The following is a 22,599-nucleotide window of genomic DNA, read 5'->3' as shown; positions in this document are numbered from 1 at the left end:
AATACAAAAGTAAACTATAAAATGTAGTAACTAAAAGGGAAACAGTTAAGAGGTTATTGAAGTACTACTGTTAGGTCATGAAATTATCTGACGTATTGGGTATCCAGCTCAAGGAAAGTCGAATAAAGTGTAATAATTCATGGAGAGTGGAGGGAAGGTTTTCATCTTCAAAGTTCTTAATTTCAGCTGCTTTCTGGCACTGTTACTGCTATTTCGTTCTCTGAGTGATACGAATCTGAATGCAGAATGTTGCAATGTTGTATGGATAAGTGCTTAAATAATATATTAACTTCTTTGATGCCACAGACCTAAAGTTAATCTTTCAGTCTGAACCACTGTGTTATTTGAAGGCTTTGCGTGTGAGTGCTGTAGTAGCAGGTAGTAATGGAGCAGGTGAAATTGTTTTGACAGCTTAGGTCACTTCAGAGATTACTGGGACAGCCAAAGTTCCAGGCAAAAAAAACCCAAACCATAATGACCTTAGTTACTAAATGCTCACTTGCCTGGTAAGAGATGGCCTAGAGTTTTTTAATCCAGTTGTGATACTTGTCTAGAGTGTTGGAAAACGAAATTTGGCTTTTGGAAATGTTTCATGCCAGTAGCAAAGCTAGTGCTTCATTGCTGGCTTAAACATTATAATACATATTACCAATGTAATCAAAACATTGTTTGAGATTAATCAAGCTAGCCTGCATTTTTAATGGTGTTTCAAAGCTATATTACCTGGGTTTATGCAATTAGTGGTGTAGATCCTTAGAATACTGGGGAAACAGAACCACTTCCTTGGTATGGGAAGACATGTATGACCTGGCGAGCTTTTGTGAACATGGTTAAAGATAGCTGTTCTAATGAAATGCTGAAAGGTTATGTAAAAGCTATGGGAAACTACTAAGGTGATGGCTACTGGTAAAAAAGCAAAAACTGAAGAGTGATTGACTCTCAGCAGGATAACACTTAATAAATCTTTATTTATTCCAAAAATTACTAGGTAGGGGTGACTTTGGTAAGAAAGGATCTAATTGCAGAGTGCTTTGTTGAAGAACTTCAGCTTTTCTAGTTTAGGCAACTTTTAGTGTATGCTGTTCACTATGCTGCTTCCAGTATCACTGTCTGCTTTGAAAAGTAGAGACCTATGATTTGATCTTTAATCAAAAACTTAAAGGCGCATATGTGCCAAAATATTGGAGTGAAATTCTGATAAACGTCAGTGTTCCTTTCTGACAGGAAGTAAAGATTTCATGTTTCTGTATTTATTGAAAAGTATATCATTGTTCTTGATTGTTAGCCTAATACCTTTAGCTGAATGATACTGAATGTAAATGCACAAAAAATAGATTGTGAATCTTACTAATAGTTATCAGACAACGTGGAACCTAAGAAGAGATGTGCTAGGCATTTTGATCTGCACTGACAACCCTTCAGTGCAGCTCTTCCTAGTCTTGTTTTGTGATATTACTTAAGTTCATTTTATGTGGTGTCTAAATGTAGATCCTTCAATTGCCAGTAGAAAAAAATAATTAAGAGCCTACGCAAGCTGCGATTCTTCTACATTCTGTGTGGCTAATAATCAAGACTGTACGATTGCAATTAAGCTCACTCTTTTGAGACTGGGTTGGAGACAAATTAGACTCCAGCTTGCTGACTGGCTTGGATGAATTAGAATTTACTGTGCAGGGCTACCCACAGAATGCATAGAGTATGTTAAATATATTAAAAGGTCATTTTAATTTGAAGGAGTTTAACCATAGGTTTATTATATTCCAACTTGAAATGTACTTTCCCAACTGGGATAAATTATAGTCTTAACAATGATTTACAGGAAATAACTTTTTTAATGCTGATTGCTAGAGGAAGAAGTTTAAATATTTGCTGTTGATCCACATTCAAATTGGTTCCTGTTCTAACACGACTTTCCTTTTGCTCCAAGTTTTCATGGTGCTTGTGGCAGTGTATCAGATACTCTTAATGCTCTTAATGTAACAACATTTTACATATAATTTTCCTAAATCCTTGCCTGCCACTTTTCAATCTGGTGCTATGTCTAAATGCTCAGAAGTAAATTCATTTTTGCATCTATATAAAAACAATAATAATCTGGCTGTATCACTTATGGGTTGTAAGCAAAGTGTTAAAAGAGATGCTATTCAACTGTCCTTTTCAGTTGTTCTTTTCTGATGTTCTATTTTATTTGTTTATTACTGTCTTGGATCTCTGAAATCTTGCTCCTAGTGGTCTTGCTGCATTAGATCCCGTCTCTAGGGATGGTGTATTTGCAGTTTCAATCTTCCTGACACTTCATCTTGTCTGTTGTATTAAGAAGTTTCTTATAGTTCTCTGTATGACTTGAGATTTTTTTCTGCTTGAACAGCTCCTTCATTGACAGCAAAATATTTTGGAAGGGTATTTGTGTGTTTACACCATTCAGCTCATAAACGTCAGAAACTGAAGGTTTTTTTGCTGATTTATGGCTTAATACTGTATTAGATTATGTGCAGTGCAGCAGCGTACCAATAAAAAGTGCTTCAGCCGTACCGGTGGCCTACTGGCTGGTCAGGGGAAACGCGAACACCTGTTAAAAGGTTACGTATGCTCTGGCCTGTCACCACACTATATTGTATTCGTAAGAAAGAGTCCACATATCTACAGAACTTTTCTGAACTACTGTAGTAATTTTGGAGTAATTACTTTTCGATGGTATTTCTGACAGAAGCTAAATTCCTTGTCAAGTATGTTAGATGAAAACGGAACAATTGGATTTCTTGTCTTCTCTTTGGCTAGGTTGGCTCTTCAAAGACCAGACTTCATGTATTGATGTGACTGCTCTTATTATGCATAAAAATTGAAGCTGTTTGAGTTTAATTCTAAAGCTGATAAAATTCTTTACTAATTTGACATGAATTGAGAAGAAGGAAAAACTTCCTGTGAGCAAATAAAATGCCTTTGTGTTCATCCAGGTAGCTTTAAAATACAGATTAACTTATGTTGTGGTTAACCCTAGCCAACTAAGTACCACACAGCTACTCACTCCCCTCCCACACAAACCCCGTCACCCACAGTAGGAAGGGAAGGTCAGTGAAAAAAAAAAAGTAAAACCTTGTGAGTTGAGATAAAAACAGTTTAATAGGACAGAAAAAGGGAGAGAATAATAATAGAATATACAGAACAAAATTTACACAATACAATTGCTCATCACCAGTGACTGACGTCCAGCCTGTCCTTGAGCAGCTATCGCCCCACTCCACCTCTTCAGCCAGCTTTCTTTCCTCCAGTTTATATACTGAGCATGATGTCATATGGTATGGAATATCCCTTTGGTCAGCTTGGCTCAGCTGTTCTGACTGTGCTCCCTCCTAGCTACTTGAGCACCTACTGGCCGTTAGAGCGTGGGAAGCGGAAAAGTCCTTGACTTGGTGCTTAGTGACAACTAAAAACATTGGTGTGCTATCAACATTATTTTCATATTAAATCTGAAACATAGCACTATGCCAGCTACTAGGAAGAAAACTAATTCTATATCTGCTGGAACCAGGACAACTGGATGGCATCATTTGTAGATTAGGTAATTTAGACTGAAAAGGTCTCAGACAACTTAACCCCCCCCACTTTCTTTTATTTGTACAGCTTGTCTGACTTCATCCCTTCCCTGCACCTTTGCTTTTTCTTCATCTATAGTGTTCTTCCTTGCCAGTCGTCATCTATCTCTTTTTTTTTATTTTCCCCTCCAGGGTGAGGTAATGGCCTCTCCTTTCTGTTTTATATTTGTGGCCGAGTATTTTCCAGTAATATACCTAATTAGGGCTTTATTCGTAGAATCATTAGGTTGGAAAAGACCTTTGAGATCATGAACTCCAACCCTACCTGTCCACTACTAACATATCCCCAAGCACTTCATCTACCCACCTTTTAAACATCTCCAGGGATGGTGACTCAACAACCTCCCTGGGCTGCCTGTTCCAGTGCTTGATAACCCTTTCTGTGAAGCAGTTTTTCCTAATGTCCAATCTAAACTTCCCCTAGTGCAGCTCAAGGCCATTCCCTCTTCTCGTATCACCTATTATTAAGGAGAGAATATCTAATGCATTTTTTAAATGGAGAGTAGGTTTTGCCTTATACAATTTTTGTCTCTTACCCTTCTGCTTTGGCTTCTTAGGACAGTGTTAATTGATTTCTAACACTGTGGAAATGGTTGAGATTCGGTGGTGCATATTTTTTTTTCTCCTCTTTCATGTTCGGTAATGCCATGAGGGATGTGATATTTGTGTATTATACGTGAGAAATTTTCAAAGTGGGAAATGTGAAACTTGTCAATAATATAAGCTGTCCTTATAGCTGAATGAAAAAGATAGAGCTTTGCAAATGGCTAAATCACCTTACTTTAAGGTGATAGATCACATAATAAGCTGGGGGGAAAAAAAAAGGCAAACATTGACTGGACAATAATAGCTTGGAGGAAACAAGAACAAATTCTCTGTTTATGTAAGAAGGCAGTATCATTTAGACTACCGCTTTCTAAAGGCAGAGTAGCTAGTGAGGTATTATGCTCAGTAGTGGGATTTCATGACAAAATATCTTGACCTGCTGAGAGTAGAAACAAGCTCTATGCCTCTAGCATAATCAAGTAGTGTTACTAATCAACATGAAAAAAAAACAGTATTCTCTGCCAAAGCAGTGACTAACTTTTTAGTTTTCTGAAACCATTTTAAATAAACCAAAGGTGATAATTGTCAAGAAAGCTCATCTGTTTCCGATGTCTCCTAATAGCAGGAGGAATCCAGTTAGTTTTGATGTTGATGGTACTTAGCTGAATGTTGTAGGGTATAGTAGGCTATACCAAAGCCACAGTTTTGAGGCAAAGTGAGAGATTGAGAATTGTCACTTTCAAATGTGTTACTATGAAATCACATCCAAGTTTCACCATCTGTTCGAGATTGGATCTGAATGCAGATTAAATAGCTGTGTAACTCCCCTAGTCCATCAAAAGATTTGTCTAGAAACTGAAGATAATTGAATTTCTAGTGTCACTGATCAGGCTTGAGTACATGATTTGCACAGCAGGTGTAATTGACCCCACGGATTTCTGTGTGAAATAAAATGCCTAGCAGATACTTGTATCTGAAAGTGTTCATTATACAGTAAGTAGTTGCGTTACTGAGTTGGGAAGTAACTCAATTTTGAATTAAGTAAGAAAATCAGTTCTCTTTAAAATGACTGAAGGGAGTGAAAGAAACTGCTATCAATATCTCAGAACACAAAGTGGCAGCTTAAGGTAGAACACAAATTAGGACTGAATAATCATAGCAAGTAGTGACATTGGCTTCTCTTGTGGTGGAAGCTTCAGGTTTCAGATAAAAGTCTTCCCCTTGCAAGAATATAAACGATCTTTTGCTGAGCTTTTGTTTGAAAAAGTCATCAGCCTTTTGTGTCTGAAGACAAAGCCTTTTTTGGGAGTGGTGACACAGATGGAGATGAATGGATGCTGAAGATGCTCACTGCACTTTTGATTTTCATCTCTCTCACTGAACTGTCTGTTTCTCTGCTAGGCAGCCTAGTAACTTTAGCAGAACGACTTATAAAATTCAGATTCCTTTGACATCAGCAATTGTAGTTGGTACTGAATTTAATTCTGGACTTTTCTCTGACCGTCCCTGTGCCCCTTCCCCTTGCACTGAACAAGTGAGGCTAAAACAAATAGTGGCTGAGGACTAAGGCACTTCGGAATAGCACTAACTCTCTCAATATAGCTTTAGCTCTATTTTAAAGTGCTTGCATCTCAACATGATTAATATCAGGAAATAATTAAAATACAATCTGGCTCTCTTAGAGATGTTCCCGAATCCACTGAAAATTAAAAATAACTGTCTTCAATACTGAATGTTTCCATAAATAAAGTAACAGGATAATATTCCTCTCAGATTTTTTTTTTTAAGCATGATGGACTCTAATACCAGCATAAGAACACACTTGTTTTGTAAATATGGAAGATTGAAAAGTTCCAGATCTTTTTTATGGACTCATGGGCCAGCAAAGCTAGCTTTTCTGTAAAGCTGGAATTCCAGAAAACCATCATTTGAAGTCAGCTGGTGAAGGGGTAAAACATGGAATTCGACATGAGTTACAATGTATGTAACTCTGAGTAGTTGATGCATTAGTACAGGTGAGCTTGTTTGCTGTTTGGATTTACCATACATAGTCCCAAAACTGAAGTCTTTTATTTAGTCAAAGTATCGAAAGTAGATTTTTGTGTATTTTCCTCTTGAATCACTTTGATGTTATTGAAATGCTTTTTGTTCGCAAAATATGTTGAGTGAACATACGGGGCTAATTGCTATAACTGCATAATATGGTTTATTTATCTCCAGTTAGAACTACGAATATCAGAATAAAGTTATGTTATCTTTCCCAGCAGGCATGTACAGGTAGGTATAAAAGACAGCTGACAGTTAACACCAGGTATGTGGCCAATACTACTACCATCATTAGGTCTGTAATTGCCTGGTATAACTACTGCATAGTTTTCATTTGTGTGGTCAGTTGTAAGATATATAGGTATACGAAATATGACCATCATGATGCAATGCTACTACACCCTTTCAGGCGAATTTTGTCTCTTCGAACATAGTTTTTCCCAGCTTTTTCCTACTTGAGAGTACGCTGCATGTACTGTGAAGTTGTTTAGACCAAACTGAAACTCCTTTATTTCCCAAATTGTAAACCTTTGGAAAAAACAAACACAGCTGAAATTCTAATTTGAGCTGATCTTGAACTTCTTCAAGAGAACTTAGGCTTCCTTTTAGCCTTTGAAGTCTGAAGGTGCATGGTGAACTTACTGTGAAGCATCATTCCATCTTGGGGTCTTGTCCAATTTCTGCATATCATATCACAGGGGAAAAAAAGTCCTGTAAGGGATACAAGCTTTAGTTTTATTTCTGTACTGCTTCAAGTTTGTACTTTTCCTTACTATCCTCCCTCACTCGTGTTATTGACTTCAATAACTGTGTTTGAGAAATGTGTTGAGCTCTGACATTTCCTAATAAGTCAGAAATATCCCTATGTTTGTGTCAGTGGATTTTTGGCTGATAAATGAAAGTAATAACCTAGCCAGAGAACAGGTCTTTTAGTTGTACATCTGTTGATAATGCTGCTTCTCTCCATTTTATTTTTGTGAATGCATCTGCAAGGGTGAATTAAGGGAAGGAGACAACCCTTTTTCATCAGGATGTTACACATTCAGCAGCTGAAAATAGTATTGTTAATGACTCCTTGTGCATTGAGACATGCTCATCTGTGTATTGTTGTCTGTGACAGGTATAGTAGTTGTGAGGCAGCCCTGTAAGTTTCTCTGTATGAAGCTGTAGGATAGCAGGTGATTTTGGTTAGTATGTCACTGGCATGTGCTGTAATGAATGCATATTGTTCATCCCACAAGTCTCTGCTGAACACAGAGATGGGCTATCTGTCAGTCCTGAATCTACTCCAGTGCTTTTGGAACTAATCATGTGGGGTGTGAATGCAATTAAAGAGCTACTTCTTTTGCAGTTGCCTGCTGTCCCAACTGACTAAAAATGCCCTGAATATTTCAGGAATTCCTTCAAAAATAATGAAGATCATATTGGTGTACATAGGAAAAACTGACAGGATGCTTTTCTCAGAATTGCATTAGGTGCCAGAATAGGTTCTGGAGACTGAACTGATAGACTCATGGGGAGGTTTGGGCGGGGGGGGCGGGAGGAAGTTGTACTGCTTCAGTTTTGACTGTTTGCTTTTTTCATTTTGGTAGTCTGGAATATTTTGTCAGCTCTAGTTACTGCAAGAGACTTGGCAACCACTGTCTTGCACTGGAAGACCCAAGGCTAGACAGAGTATTCCGCATGGGGCTTTGCAAATGGAAAGAGAGGAAAGTTATCATTTCCCTTCACCTGCTGACTATGCTCTTACTCATATGGCCCAGTCGGCAGTTGGCCTTCATTGCTGCAAGGGTATGCTGCTGTCTCATGTCCAAGTTGTTATTCACCGGGGCCCTCAGATACTTTCATGCGGAGGCCAACACTTGCTCTCTTCTTTTTTAGATCCTCTGGTTTTTTAACATATGGATCAAATTAAGCTTCTCCAACTGAGGAATTGAATCCTGATATATACTTGATTTTATAGATGTGTACTGTTGCTATGGTTTAGCCCCTTCTGGCAACAAAGAACCATGTGGCCATTTGCTCTCACACACACCTTTACCCACACCCTGCCCGGTAAGATGGGGTGGAGAATTGGAAACAGGAGGTAAAACGCTTGGGTTGGAATAAAAACAGTTTACAGGACAGCAAGAGGGAAGAAAAACAACTACAGTAACAGTGAAAGGGTATACTAACTGAATGATACACAGCACAAACTGCTTACCACTCAGAAAACAAATGTGCCATGTGCTTCTGATCTGGAATCCCAAGTAGTGCATCCTATCCCCCAGCTGTACCCAAAGTCACTTCTCCCACGTGCCACGCCACCCATAGTATCCAGCCTTGGGGTAGATTTCTGGGTGATATTCTTAAAAAAATTTTTGTAACCCTGAACAAAACCAGAGGCACACTCAAGAGGTGTAGCAGGAAGAGCCATCCTGGCCTGAGCATTGCAAGAATGTTCAAAATTCTCAAAAGCTGTTGTAACCAGCCTGAGGAAGAAATAGAGTGGGGAAAAACATCCCACAGTGTCTTCCCCATAGATTGTGTGAGATTATTATTATCAAATTCTGAGAGATAGTACCTGAGATACAGTGATGACAACAATGCCACATACAAATAGCAGCCTAACTTTGTTGCTAGTGATGTTATCGTATCGTAAGTTGATATTACAAAAGGTAGCAACGTGATAATCTTGATGCATTTCTTAGAGGTGATAAACAGCGTTGCAAGGATTATATACTGCATACAAGGAATCACAACCACATGAACAAACAAAACAACATTGTGACCAGAGGCCGTTTAACTAATGTAATGAATGCTTAAACCAAATTTGTTTTAACATGTTCTGGTTAGATCTGTCATCCCAACCTTTTCTGCCCTATGTTGAGTGCCAAAAAGGACTGCTGTCATTTAGCCCAAGCTGAAAACAAAACATGAGGCTGCCCACTCATTCCTTCCCCCCTCTCAGTGGGATGGAAGTCGGAAGGATGTAAAGGATGTAAAACTCTTGGGCTGAGAGGAAAACAGTTTCACGAGACAGCAAATGAGTAGGAAAGAACGGTAAGTACATTAACAATAAAAAGACATGCAAACTGAATTATACACAGTGCAAACCACAGACCACCTGGGAAACGGGTGCCATGTGTGCTCCTGATGCAGAATCCTGTGCCATGAACCACATCACAACCAAAAACCAGGTGCTACGTGTGCTGCCGACCCTACTCCTCCCCTGCTAACTACCCCTCTTATATAGTGAGCATGATGTCATGGTATCAAACATCCCGTTGGCCAATTTGGGTCACTACCCTGGCTGCATCCCATCCCAGCTTCTTATAAACATTAGCTGAACCAGGAACAACTGTACGTACAGTTACGATGGGTAATGATCACTAAACTTTGATGTTGAGTCTCTTATAAGGTGAAAATTTGCTTCGAAGTTTTGGTCACACTGTGGGTTTGTGGTTTATTTGTTGTTATACTGTAGGGGCATGGTTCACTCTTTGCTGCCCTGGTGATGAATCAAAGATTATCTGCAAACTGGACAGTTGTGGTAGGTGCACCTTAAGATGAGCTCATTCTCTTAATAGTACCTCTAATATTACTTACACGTCTCCAGAGATCAGCTCCAGCTAAAACCTTTTATTAAAAGACAATAATGCAGACAACTAGCTATTTGTAGGTAGAAAAAGGAGCAATGATGCTGTCATATTTTATTATTCCAGTTTCTTCATAAATTTTGGTGTAATGACAATCATTTTAGTGAATCATCACATAGCATGGCTCGTTGTAATGTGTATGTTCATAACAGGATGATGTCTAGTAAAGGTGATTGATTTATGAATCTAACTGGTCTTTTGCCTTCATCACAGGCTTTATTTGGGTAATTAATTTGTAACTAAGACTTATGTGACTTTTCCTATTTTTCAGGAAGCTGTCCTTAACTTGGTAGGCATATAAAACACCTCGTACAATCAAATGATCTTTCACACTGCTGTAGTGCGATTTGCTTGAAAATATTTGTGTTCACATCTGGAAGGGGGAGGTATTTGAAAGGCAAAGCAGCCTGACACAGTGGACTCTCTCTGCTATCCTGCAAGCATCCTTCCCTGTTGGCAGAACTTGAATGTAGTCTGGTTTAGTTTCAGACATCAGTGAATTTTGCTCTCACAGTCACTGACGCACCCGGATTCAAGGTTTATTGGAAAAGGAAGTCATGTTGAGAGTCAAGGGTTATGAGTGGAATGTGACATTGCTTGCTGTTTGTCAGAATAAAGACTGATGTACGTCTTTGTATGTGCCAAGTCTACTTAGGAAAAAAAAAACAAACACAGCAATGTGCTATCCACACACACACCCATATAACCTACTCCCTGAAAATAACCCCAGGTGGCAGCATGGGGGGGTTGGGTAACAGTAAATTATATGATTTCAGAAATAATTGTCAAGAGGGAGCCATGATACACTTCAGAACTACATAATTTTAAACTGCATTTCATTCTTTTCTCAGCTGTTGCTCTGCTCTACAGGTTCTGAAAACAGAGGATTTCATCTCCTGCTATCTTGACCAGCAAGGAAAGATAAAGTTCTAAAGCATTAGTGGCTCAGTCTGAAGTAGACGCTTCCACCCCATTTGTACTGCTAGCAGTGGAAGTTGGCTGTCCCCAGACTTTACTAAGGCTGCCTAAAACTAACAGTGCAGACCAGCTTGTAAATGATGTGATGAGCAGTGAAAGAGTGATGAGGATTAGTTTTATATTTCTAGGTAAACATCCTAATATCCAAGCAGACTTCTGTTGGAAACTCACATACCATTTATGAACTTGGGGGGAAAACGTTGTCTGAATTCATGGCAGCAAATTAAAGCATGTCTGCTGAATTACCCAAGCTATAAACGGAATCATAGATAACATAGGCTGTATGTTGCTTTTGGTTTAACAGATCTTATACTAGGTACCTCTCAAGTCTTGCTTGTTGCAACTTTGAGGTTTTTTTCATACTAGATACTTTTTCTGTGAAAAATGTATGTATGCTTCCCATAGAGCCGAAATGTTTTCATCTTTGTTTTAGACAGCCAGTAGATTGAAAGCCTGGAAGGTGAACCATTTCTCTGTTTTGACAAATGCTTGAACTCTTAAGGTGTTGGGTGGCTGAGGGAGGTGGGTATGTGAAAAATGTGCCAGTGAAATCTCCTAGGACAGATGGAGTGCTTAAGAACTTAGATGTAAGGATAATAGTGTATGCCAGGCTCTGAGAGTCAGATTCTCTCTGTCACATCTAGTTGCTCTTACATTCAGTTTCACAGACTGGCATTGCTTCTTATGTAAAGCTGCTGTTTGTTAAACACCTAATAGCTCTGCTGGCTAGGGACCTCCTGATTCCCAGCTTAGTGGTAAATCCATACTGTTTACTCTTGAGATGAATTGTCTTCAGTTTTTCCTTTCTGGTGTCATGGTTATTGTCTCTTAGGGCATCTGTACACACCAGCTATATTCCTCCCTTGCCCTTAACTGGGCTGGATTAAAAAAATTGAGCTCCCTGTTGGCACTACCTAACTGTTGGATGTAACCACATAAGAGACAAATAGTTTCTGAGCCTTTCTCTGTCTGGCTTTGTTGTGAACGCTTGCTACTTAGGCTTTCAAATGTCATATGAAATACTCCATCAAACCTCACATATAACATCCATGTTTTAGTTATTTATTTACTAAATTGTAGAAGAAAGCGGGTTTTTTTTTTCTATTCAAAAACATGGGAAACAGCATGGGGTTCCTTAGCTGCATGTGGTTCCTTTGCCACATGTGGTGGCATTGTAAGTGTTCCCAGTGGCTGGCAGAGTAATTAATATGTCTTTAATTATTAGAAATGCTATTTTTTGTAGGAGGAGGGTACATAATATGAACAGTGAGGCATTAGGATGAAATTAATTCCATCAGAATGATCAGGAAGTCCTGCAGAGTAGACCTCTAGTGCACTTGAAATCCTACCAATTAGTACCATAAACTCTTTGAGTGCTGCTGATGTCATTGGCTGGTAATCTGTTAGTTGAAGAGAGCACCTTGAAGTCAGGCATTGCTGGAACTACAATTGCCTCTTTGCTCCCACTCAGCATTCTTCTGTGGCCTACACAAGGGACCTGCTCTCTAGGGGTTAGTTAATGAGTTGTGTTTCTTTTAAAGACTGATGATTTTTGCATCTGAAACATACTTTATGTTCACCAACAACAGGGATGGAAAGCTGGCAGTTGTAACAGCAATGACATCTTTGGACAAGACTTTACTTAAACAGCATGCAGCAGAAGCTGAAACCCTACTGTTTTACTGTAATTTGTTTAGACAGCTCCACTGTTAACAGTGCATGGAGCGACTAAATGAGCTCCCCCTCCTAGCATTTTGTGAAGCAGAAGTGCATCAGTGAAGAGCCAGGAGTTAACCTGCCCTGCAAGGGTCTGTAGGGTTCCTGCCAGGGCGAGCGAGGAGCCACAAGGCTAAGGACCAGTATGAAATAGGAAGCTTTCCTCTGGAGAGATGTTGTTTTATAAAAATAAAGAGGCTTTTACTAGACTGTAAAGAGAATCGCCCTCATGAAACTATCTCGTGGGCAGAAAGCAAGGTTTCTATCCCTAATCTAGTTAATTTTTAAAAGCAGAAAAAATTCAGTAGGGTATGTTGAGACCCAAACTAGAACAGACTGAGTAGTCATTACTAATCCCCATGTTGAAACACCCCCATACAATGCAAGCTAAAGTTGCTTGAAATTAAAGGGTTTGGGATTGCCTTTTTTTGATTCCACAGTAAATATTCTCATTTTTGTTACTAATTCTCCTGAGATTTTTTGTGTCCTTACAAAAGAGTGATAGGTTCCTGACTCATTGAAAAATGAATACTGGCAATTCACAAGTTTTTCAACGCTAATAACTCTTTCCAGCCCAGATATAGTTATGGTAATGCTGTCTGATTTTGCTTTGATGTCTGCTGCAAAGACTGTATTGCTCTGCAACTCCAAAGCGTCAGTATTTCACTGCTGGGCAAGTTATTAGATGTCCTGAATGTGCTTCACCGAATGTACAGACTGCCTTAGGATCCTCCAACATAGAAATCAGTCCAAAGCCTAGGTGTTATTTCTTATTATTACTCCAAAGGTGCCAGAGGTGTGATTGAGCCAGGCAATGGTGAAAATATGAAATGAGCCCTGCTGTAACATGGCAAGAAATAAATGGCACCTCCTCGGTAGCCCAGCTCCATTTATATGAGGGTGGAACCTGGAATTTTATAAAGCCCACACCATTTCTTTTGGGTGGTTTTCTATTACATCTGAAATAATGAGTCAACACATGACTAGTCAGCTGTAAGCCCCACAGCAGAGAGCCAGCTAAGCACTGGGCAATGCAAAAACTTCCAGTCATTGAAGCACAGCAGAAGTTAAACAAACAGCTACTGTCTCATAGTATTTGCAGCCTGAGCGCTCTTGCTGCTGGCGTTGCCAGCTATGCTGAAATGTGGGGGTCTGTAGGTTTCTTCTCTTTCTGAAACTAAACTCCACTAATCAGTGTTGCCATGGAGAAGTCCCACATAATCATCAAGGGCAAACGATGAACTAATTAATCGTAGAAATCCGACTGTAGTAGTGTTAATACCCCTGGGATATAAAACAGTTACCATTAAAATCTAATAGCCATTTTCAGGGAAGCAGTGTTTCATTCAGCTGAATGCAGTGCTGGCTGATCAACTATGACACGTGAAGGTTTAGGAAGTGGTGGATGCATAACCAAGGATGTGGGTGCTCAGATACTTTTGAGTGAACACACATATCCAATTTCTACTTTCTTAGGAAAGGATAAAAGGTCCTGTCATACCTAGAAACATACTCACACTTGACAACCGAAGATGAGTAAAAACTTGGGTTTGTTGTTTGCTATTTTATTATTGGTCTAAGCATGATACGCTGATGAAAGGAACTTGCTGATTACCATAGGATTTCTACGTTACTGTTCTCTTGCTTTCTTATTCTTGTTTTAACCTATTTGGTTTTGCCTAGGAAAATCTCTAGTCCTGTCTTCCTGTCCTAAGCTGCTTGCTGAAGAATGTTATTATGGACCACGGTGTAACACATTTAAATAGAAGTGTTACTTTACTAGTAGTGCTGAAAAATAGATAGTTCACAAAATGCATAAAGAAATTCTATTTGTTTGGGAACTGGATGTGAAGCGTGAGTTCTAAGGATTTTAAATTTTGCTAGCATGAAGGGAGTAATCAGTCTCATATCAAAGGCACATCAAAAATCTCAGAGGGCGGGAGAAAGAAGTAAAAGGTCAATTTACTTGCAATTTGAAAAGGAATCTTTCATTGTTAAGGAAAGCAGTTAGGCATGAGAAACAGCCTGCCTTAGTCTACAATGACAGAAGGAAGAGCAAAAGGGGAGATGCCACAAACAGCATATGGGCTAATATGTCAGAAGGCAGCTGGGACACCCTTTGCATGTACTCTGTGCAGCTCAGAACTTGTAAGCTTATTCAGTCAGTGCAGAAAAGAGCAGAGAGCATTTCTTTACCTGATGTTCAAAATGCCTTTGAAGGGAAGACCTGGGCTTCTTTAGAAGTATGGAAGGATATCTCCTTTCCGGATATAAATCTAAAGTGGCACATGTTGTGCTTGACCAGGCCTGGTTATATCCCCTGCGTTTTTATTACTGCACCTCAGTAAGAGATGTCAATCTGTAGTTACAGTGGAGCCTGAATTGGCAGCGTGGAAGAATCTGGAAAACAAGCATCTAGACCAATTACTGCATAATAAAATTTCAACTAATCAGAAGACCTGTGAGCCTTCACAATGCCACATCATGTTGAGCGGGACACTTGTAAAGCTCTTACAAGCCTAGGGTAAACTGAGTATTTAACCAGATGCATTTGCTACTTAAGAGTGCGAGCTTCATTTTCAATTCCAAAGGTGGATTTGTAGATACCTAATGAGATATGTCTGATCTTCAGCTACGTGTACCATTACAAACAGTGCTGACCTGTCTCAGCTTTCTGGAAGCTGTAAGAAGAAAAGCAGTGCGCTAATAAAGGGGCTGTGTGCTAGGAGGGGGCTGGAAGGGAAGCTGGCTGCTCTGGGGTGGTATTTGCTATAAGCATACAGCAAAGCATGCTGTGGGCAGACCTTGGTATGGGATGTCGGCTTGATGAACATCTGCAGAAGGTAACTTGATTAGACGATTGGTTTGGAGGAAGTATATTCAACAGAAAGGGCAAGTCTGCTATGTGTTGACATTGTTAGGCTGCAATTGTGAGCCCAGGACTGAGTGCACACAGACTGACTCACTTTAGATTGCAAACACACTGTGCCTTCTGCAACACAGAAGACTTGATTGTTGTTGCAGTGAAGTTACTGGGCTGGATTAACCAGCAGTTTGAACTAGTAAGGCAAGTGCTGCTTTGTCAAGACTCTGTCATACCAGTTCTTGAAAAACTAGCGGATTGTTCAGTTCTGGACCCCTCACCACAAGAAGGATGTTGAGGCTCTGGAGCGTGTCCAGAGAAGAGCAACGAAGCTGGTGAAGGGGCTGGAGAACAAGTCTTATGAGGAGCGGCTGAGAGAGCTGGGGTTGTTTAGCCTGGAGAAGAGGAGGCTGAGGGGAGACCTTATTACTCTCTACAACTACCTGAAAGGAGGTTGTGGAGAGGAGGGAGCTGGGCTCTTCTCCCAAGTGACTGAGGACAGGACAAGGGGGAATGGCCTGAAGCTCCACCAGGGGAGGTTCAGGTTGGATATCAGAAAAAAATTGTTCACAGTAAGAGTCATTGGGTACTGGAACAGGCTGCCCAGGGAGGTGGTCGAGTCGCCTTCCCTGGAGGTGTTTAAGGAAAGGGTGGATGAAGTGCTTAAGGACATGGTTTAGGGAGTGTTAGGAATGGTTGGACTCGATGATCCAATGGGTCCTTTCCAACCTGGTGATTCTGTGATTCTGTGATTTGTAGTGAAGTAGAACTAAGGGGTCACGTGAGGAGAGCTGGCATATGCAGAGCAGTAGACCTTCCTATTTCATCTTACTTCTAATAAATTGCTTTGAGATTGAAAAAAAAAAAAAAACAAACAGCAGATTACTCTTTCTCGTAGTTGTCTGCTTTTTTTGTCCACTTGTAGCAGTGCCAAAAGGAACACTGCCAATGGGAATTATTTGCATGGGATTCCTGTCCCTTGTCTTCTGTAGTAATAAGCTTAGGTATCAGAGTATCCGTTCCTTGTACAACACGGGGAAGACTGATGCTTGGAAATGAGTGAAAAACTGTTGGAGTCATTGAAACACTTTGTGGGTATTTTGGTCACAGACAACATTTGAATGCAGATGAGTAAACAGAATAGGAAATCTGTAAGAGGCTGCTGCTTGTGGTTAAAGAAAAGAAAAAAGCCAAATTAGCATAGAAATGAAAATTAATAATTAGAAGGAAAGGATGAAACTAAAGTTGCACCTGTGCTAAGCAGTGAATTGGTAGGGTCGAGTGTTTCTATTGACCATGAAACAAATAAATCTGAGTTCCAACTAAGGTGGTGTTGGAAAACGTGTACCAAGAGGCTAATACAGCCTTTGCACTGCGAGAATACCTCTGTTGGATTCAAACCTAGTTGGTGAGCTCTACGTAGAGAATAGCAGTAGAAATGCTGAACACGGAAGTCATACAGTGCCACATGGTAATACAGTAACCAAGGGAGTGGGCTTCAGTCACTGATGTTGTCTGGCCTGACAAGACTGAGAGGTTTGTACAACTGCAACTTCCTGAGATTAAAGCAAGTTCATCACCACCTCACTGCACACTAGAGAGACCTTCTGGAGACCTTCCCTTTCTTGTTCTGTGTCACACCATGTCTCGAAGCAGTCCAGACAGCTAGCAGGGTCACAGAAATCTTCCACAGGGATTGGAAGCCCTCTAGTGCTCTTTAGATCTGATTTTGCATCATATATTGCTCTTCAACGTTTATTCTCTGCACAGATTGGATTTGCACAAGGAGGCAGGAAAACCTGGAAAGAGTCCTGGGCTAGTTTGTATTAGCAGAAAGCAATTCTTCACAGGAACAGGTGGAATCAAAGATATTAAGGTAAAGATGTTTTTTGCATCTATCCTGTTTCTAAACTCTGCGTATTTATGATAAGACACCCTCATCTCATTTGATTGTGAGATACAGAAGTACAGAAGTTTTCATTTTAAAAGATGCTCTTTTTTCTAATATGGAATTTCTTACATCAAGTGCAATTGTGATCAACTCCATGGGAATTCTCAGAACTTAACTTTATTCTCCAATGTTTTTACTTCACATAAACAGCTTAGACCAAAGTTAAAGCTAACAGGTTTATCTATCCCTGTAACTAACCAGCTCATTGTAGATTATTTCACCCTCCTGCTCTAACGCTTTCCTACCACTTTCCCTGTCCGAGCAAAAAAACAAGCAACCTTAATCAGGTTATAACCCTGCCAATCCCACTACCGGACCTCAATCCCTTGCCACAACAGGCTGTAAACCTCTTTCCCTTCCTCTCTGTTTGGTGACAGCACAATATGAAACCATAAGTTTAACTTGACTGCATAATGGCTGGTTTTCGAAAGAGACTGTACCAGTCTCCCAGCTGCTTGCTTCCACTGTTCGTCAAATCCAGCTCTTCATCTTATCTTGCCGTCAGGAAACTGAGAGATGAGTCAATTCCAATCTAACCGTAGGTAGTTTGGAGGGTGGAAGTGTTATGTTTTTTGAGGGGATCAAAGGTTTGCGCTGCAACTACCATGACTGCTTCAATCCAGTCAATGGGAAACAGTGGGACTATTTAGGTAGGAATGGGTGTAGCAGGGGAGCCAGACCACGTCCTTGGCAGTTGCTTCCTGTTTGGCTGGTTTAGACATATTCAGTCTGAAATCTCTATTGAAACTTAAAACCTTGTCATCACTTGAAAATTAATTGATATACTTAGTAAAGTCTTTTTAGTAGGATAGATGCAGAAACTTTGTTGCTGCTACCTGACAAAGACCATCCACAAATTATCCCTCATTGGTTTGTCTAGACCTCATATCTTTCTTCTAGGGAGACCAGTAATTACTGAGAGAGGAACAGGGTATGGGTTTGAGTAAGAAAGTTAATCTAATTGGTTAATCTAGTGAAGCTTTTCAAAATGTATTTCTCTCTGCTAGAATTTGAAAGTAGTCTATCCTTTGGTAGACCTTTGGAGGGCTAAAAGTGGATCCGCCTCTCAAAATGAACAAACTTCATCAATATAATAATTTGTTTGAATTTGTGTTGCTGTACCCCAGAGGAGAACCTGGCCAGAAAATGCAAGGCCTTGTACTAAGTGCACTCAGAATGTACACAATGCACACACAGGTGGAAGCAATACAATGAAATGGGGAGAAAGAGGAAATTTCTGTGGGCACTTCTGAACCCTTTCAGATATTTGGGTTCATTTCTTCACATGAGGGCAGTGACAGAAAAGTTAAGTACGTGTTGGTGACTGAGATTTATTCCCCGTGAATAGTTTGCTCGAAATTACAGAAAAGCTCTTTAGAGGATAGTAGTGACACCAGATGATGTATTCTACTGCATAGATGTTGTGTTTGAACATAAGTCTGCTACCTGTGTTATTTTGATTTAAAATCTCTTTCCCTACCAAGGAAACAAATATATTAACTTGATTTGTTTAGTCTTGGATCTGTAACAGCTATTATCTCTTCCAAAGCTTAGCAGAATGATCTCCTCCAAACTCAGGGGAACCCAGTATGTGATTGCAGTTGTACAGAACACAAGGGACCCCATGGGTGGTACTTGTGGCAATGGTGCAGTATTTTAGAAAGGTGAACATGCAGCCCTGCATGTAAAGAGCTACTTTTTGTCAACAGTACTGAAACGCAAGGTAACCAATGCAATCCTTGCACAAATCATTGGCTGCTAGCATAGCTGTCCTCCAGAAAGTTTTCCTTTAATCTCCAGTGAGCCTTTTTCTTTCATAATAAAATAAATCTTAGTTGAACAGCACACTTACCATGTCTCCTATTGAATTATTTATTCACTTCCAGCACTTAACTTGCTAATCTGAAATCCTGTGCTGTCTTGTGCTCATCAGGGAAGTCCAAGCAACTGCTCAGAAAAGCAGCATGCTTTTCCTTGGAAAGAGGGTGTTTTAGAAGAGGTGGTCTTTCTCCCTCCGACCCCCTTTGGCCTCTTAGATTTGGAACCGATAGGTAAAGCAAGAGGAAAGTATGGTGCGGAAATATGATGGACTTGGACTCAGAATGGAAATAGCAACTGCACAAGTGTTGGATCCTGCAAAAGGCTGAGGCACTGGTAAATCCGTGTGCATCAGTATTTTTGTGAAGTGATTATGGTGGTGGGATATGTCTGACACTTATGGTAGATGAGTAACAAAAAAGCCTTTCAGGATAAAATTGATGCTACTGTCCTCAACCCTGCTGTCCAGTGCTGTACTACTCTGAGGTTGTCCCAGCAATTTTTGGACTATAGCCTGAACCTGCTTTCTAGTTTTCTGCTTTATGACTTGATAAAGGTCCCTTTGCTGACATTCTGGCTGTACTTTTCTCTGTTCATTTAAACACTATCTAAACAGCCCAAAGGCCTGTTCCAGAATTTGCCATTTGTCAAGACTAATGTGATGTATTTTCCCTGCACGTCAACCATGTCCATTCTGTTCATTTCTCTAAATCAGCATGTGGGAAGGACGGACGTATTTTCCATAGTGTGTAATTATATCCTAGATTACAGTCCTAAGAAGATGATCAGCCTCTTACAAGAGTGACCTTGCAGTGTCTGACCCTTAAGAAGATGTCCTGATGATCTAAGAAGCAGTGTGGCATACTCTGTACTCCCATGTTTTGCAGTGAGGTAAGTCCTGGATTGAGCTGTACCTTTTTTTGTTTCCCTGCTGCTAAGTTCTATAGTATCATCAAAGACTGGAGTGAAAAAAGAACATGAATGACAGTTTGAAGGGCAGAGTAAAAAAAAAACAAACAAACCCACAACAGGCTCCATGTTTCTGTTACTTCTGTGCTGTCACTTGAGCGTGACTGGTCATTGCAGGCATTCAGAACTCATGTGGGCTCAGGGCAGTGGTCTAGGAAGGGTGATCTGCAGACTGACAACCCGCCTTGATGTGGAGGCTGTAGATATCCCAGTGGTGTCATGGTGTTGGAGGGTGCCAGGGACACTTGTAGATGAAGTTAATACCATGTGAGCTGGTGAACAGCAATTTCTGCGACGTGAGTAGGAGTCAAAAGGAGGGCATTAATAATCAACACTGTCAAATGTGAACTGTTGAAAGATGAGTTATTTCAGATTCCCTACAGCTTTTTTTGAAAGTCTCCTGCCCTGTTGGGAAAGGTGATGCCATCAATTAAACTTCACTGGCACTCTGAAGATTCTGCTTGGTACGCTGGGCTTGCGAACAAAGATTTCTTGGTAAAGATACTGTTTTCATTCCCATTTGAATAATCTTATTCTGGAAAGACAGTAGGGTGATATATTTTTCTTTTCATTGAGCTAAAAATTATTCCCTGGTAGAAATGGAAATGAAGAAAAATTATATTGATGTAAAACCATCTTATACCTGGAGTCAGCAACCTTTTTGGTGTGCCAGCGGAAATTTGGCAAGGCAAATGGTTATGATGTGAAGCTTGCCTACAAACAACACTGGAAGCTGGAACATTGCCTTTCAGAGGCAATATGCCACTCAGCTGCCGATGAGCAGAGCATTGCCTCTAAAAGAAGGCAGGACTCCTGGCTATCCCAAGTTCAGAGCATGCCCAAAGCTGGAGGCTGTTGCTTCTCCCTAAATGCCACTGCTTCTGCTGCTGTAGGGCATCACTCCAGTCTTCTCACAGAAGACTTGGGCAGACACACCAGAGGCAGCAAAGTCCAGAGATCGATTTGAGTCACGTCTGTTGTGAAGATTTATCAGTAACAAATTGCAATGTAGATGAGCTTGCCAAAAACGCAGGTCTCAGACCTCATACGCGGTATTGGCTCTGGTTGCAAAGTCAAATGGATGCTTAAACAAACTACTCAGAATTGTTGCTCAGGCTGGAATGAATTTTCCTCATAAACCTTCAAATTAATTTTTGGGAGAAAGGTGATCTTCTCAGTTAGTGTAAATAATTATGCAGAAATCATAACAGGTAATTCTGAAGTCTAGGTATGTATTAAAAGGGATGAATCATTGTGTTTCGTTTCTTAAAGTGATTGTATTAATACTCAGCTTGTATTGACATAATCTCCAGTAAGTTTTCCAGCAGTGTTTTGTCTCTAGCATTTTTGGATCAATAACACAAAATTAGAAATGGCAAAGCTTTTTCTCTAATGGCTACTGCTGACTGGCTCAAAAAGGATTCTAGTCAGCTACTTTTAGTCAGAATCCATTGTCTCTACTTGTAAAATGCTGATTAGCTATAATAATATGCTGCCGACAATGGATGAGTCATGCCAATAGCCAGATCAAGAGGTTTGAACAACAAATCTAAATGTAAAAAAAATGGAAAATCTGAAGCCTATTACCAAGGGCATTGCTAGCACAGCTGTTGGAATACATTTAGGAATATAATAAAAATTACTTTCAGTATGAAAATGTAAGTAAAAAACTGTTGTTACCACTTGCAGTGACTGATCTGACATATAACTTGGAAACTTCTTAGTGAAGCGTGCTTTTTACCTGTACAATGCATACTACCACCAGGGTGCTTATTGCACGTGAAGTTTTATTTTTGCTGTGGAAGGTGAGATTGGATTCTTAAAAATCGGTTGACATCTTCCCCTTTTCTGGTTATTTGTGTACCACCTGAAAGCCTCTAGCTATAAAGGAGAAAAAGAAGTGCCAGCTGCAAAAATTCAAGCAAGAAGCCTGAAAGAAACTAAATCCAAATGTAAATTGGTTAAGAGAAGAGGAGGACCTGAAGTTCTAGGCCACTTGGTAGATATAGAGGGGAGGGTGGGGCCTGGAATGACTGTAACTGGTATTAGTGGTGTATTTGTGGGTGCAAGAGGCTCGGACACGGAAATGCACAGCTTCCTCTAACAAAAAGACTATTTGTCAACCTGACTAAACATTAGGGGAATCGTATGCAATACGTAGACTATGTAAAAGTGCTATATCTATTCACTTTGCTTTATCTACTGTTATTTTTAGTTGAGGAGGTTGTGTTGATCTAGATGATGACTTGGTGTCAGTGTTTTTATGTTTTACAAAAAACCCAAGGACTTCATATGGAAACATTTTCTTGAAACCTGGAGTGACTGAATGGCCCTTGAAGTGAATTGCGTAATTCCTTTGGGTTGTTACTGTCTGTCAACCCTGAGCATCACTGCAATACGGACAACATTCTCGGTGGTATATGAATACTGAAGAGTAATGTCATTTTCAGGAATTCCTGTTTCTTTTCAAGAGAAGATCTA

At 40.0% G+C, this 22,599-nt stretch overlaps 1 protein-coding gene across 5 annotated transcripts in view; it reads left to right on the top strand.

The window, feature by feature from the left end:
- Nucleotides 1-22,599, top strand: part of NECTIN3 (nectin cell adhesion molecule 3) — a 137,542-nt gene that overhangs the window by 67,078 nt on the left and 47,865 nt on the right. The window lies entirely within an intron of this gene.

The sequence above is a fragment of the Cuculus canorus genome, chromosome 1 (genome assembly GCF_017976375.1).
Source record: "Cuculus canorus isolate bCucCan1 chromosome 1, bCucCan1.pri, whole genome shotgun sequence".
In the NCBI taxonomy this organism is placed as follows: Eukaryota; Metazoa; Chordata; class Aves; order Cuculiformes; family Cuculidae; genus Cuculus; species Cuculus canorus.
Note: the sequence above shows the minus strand (reverse complement) of the source record. Positions and strands in the feature narration are given on the sequence as shown.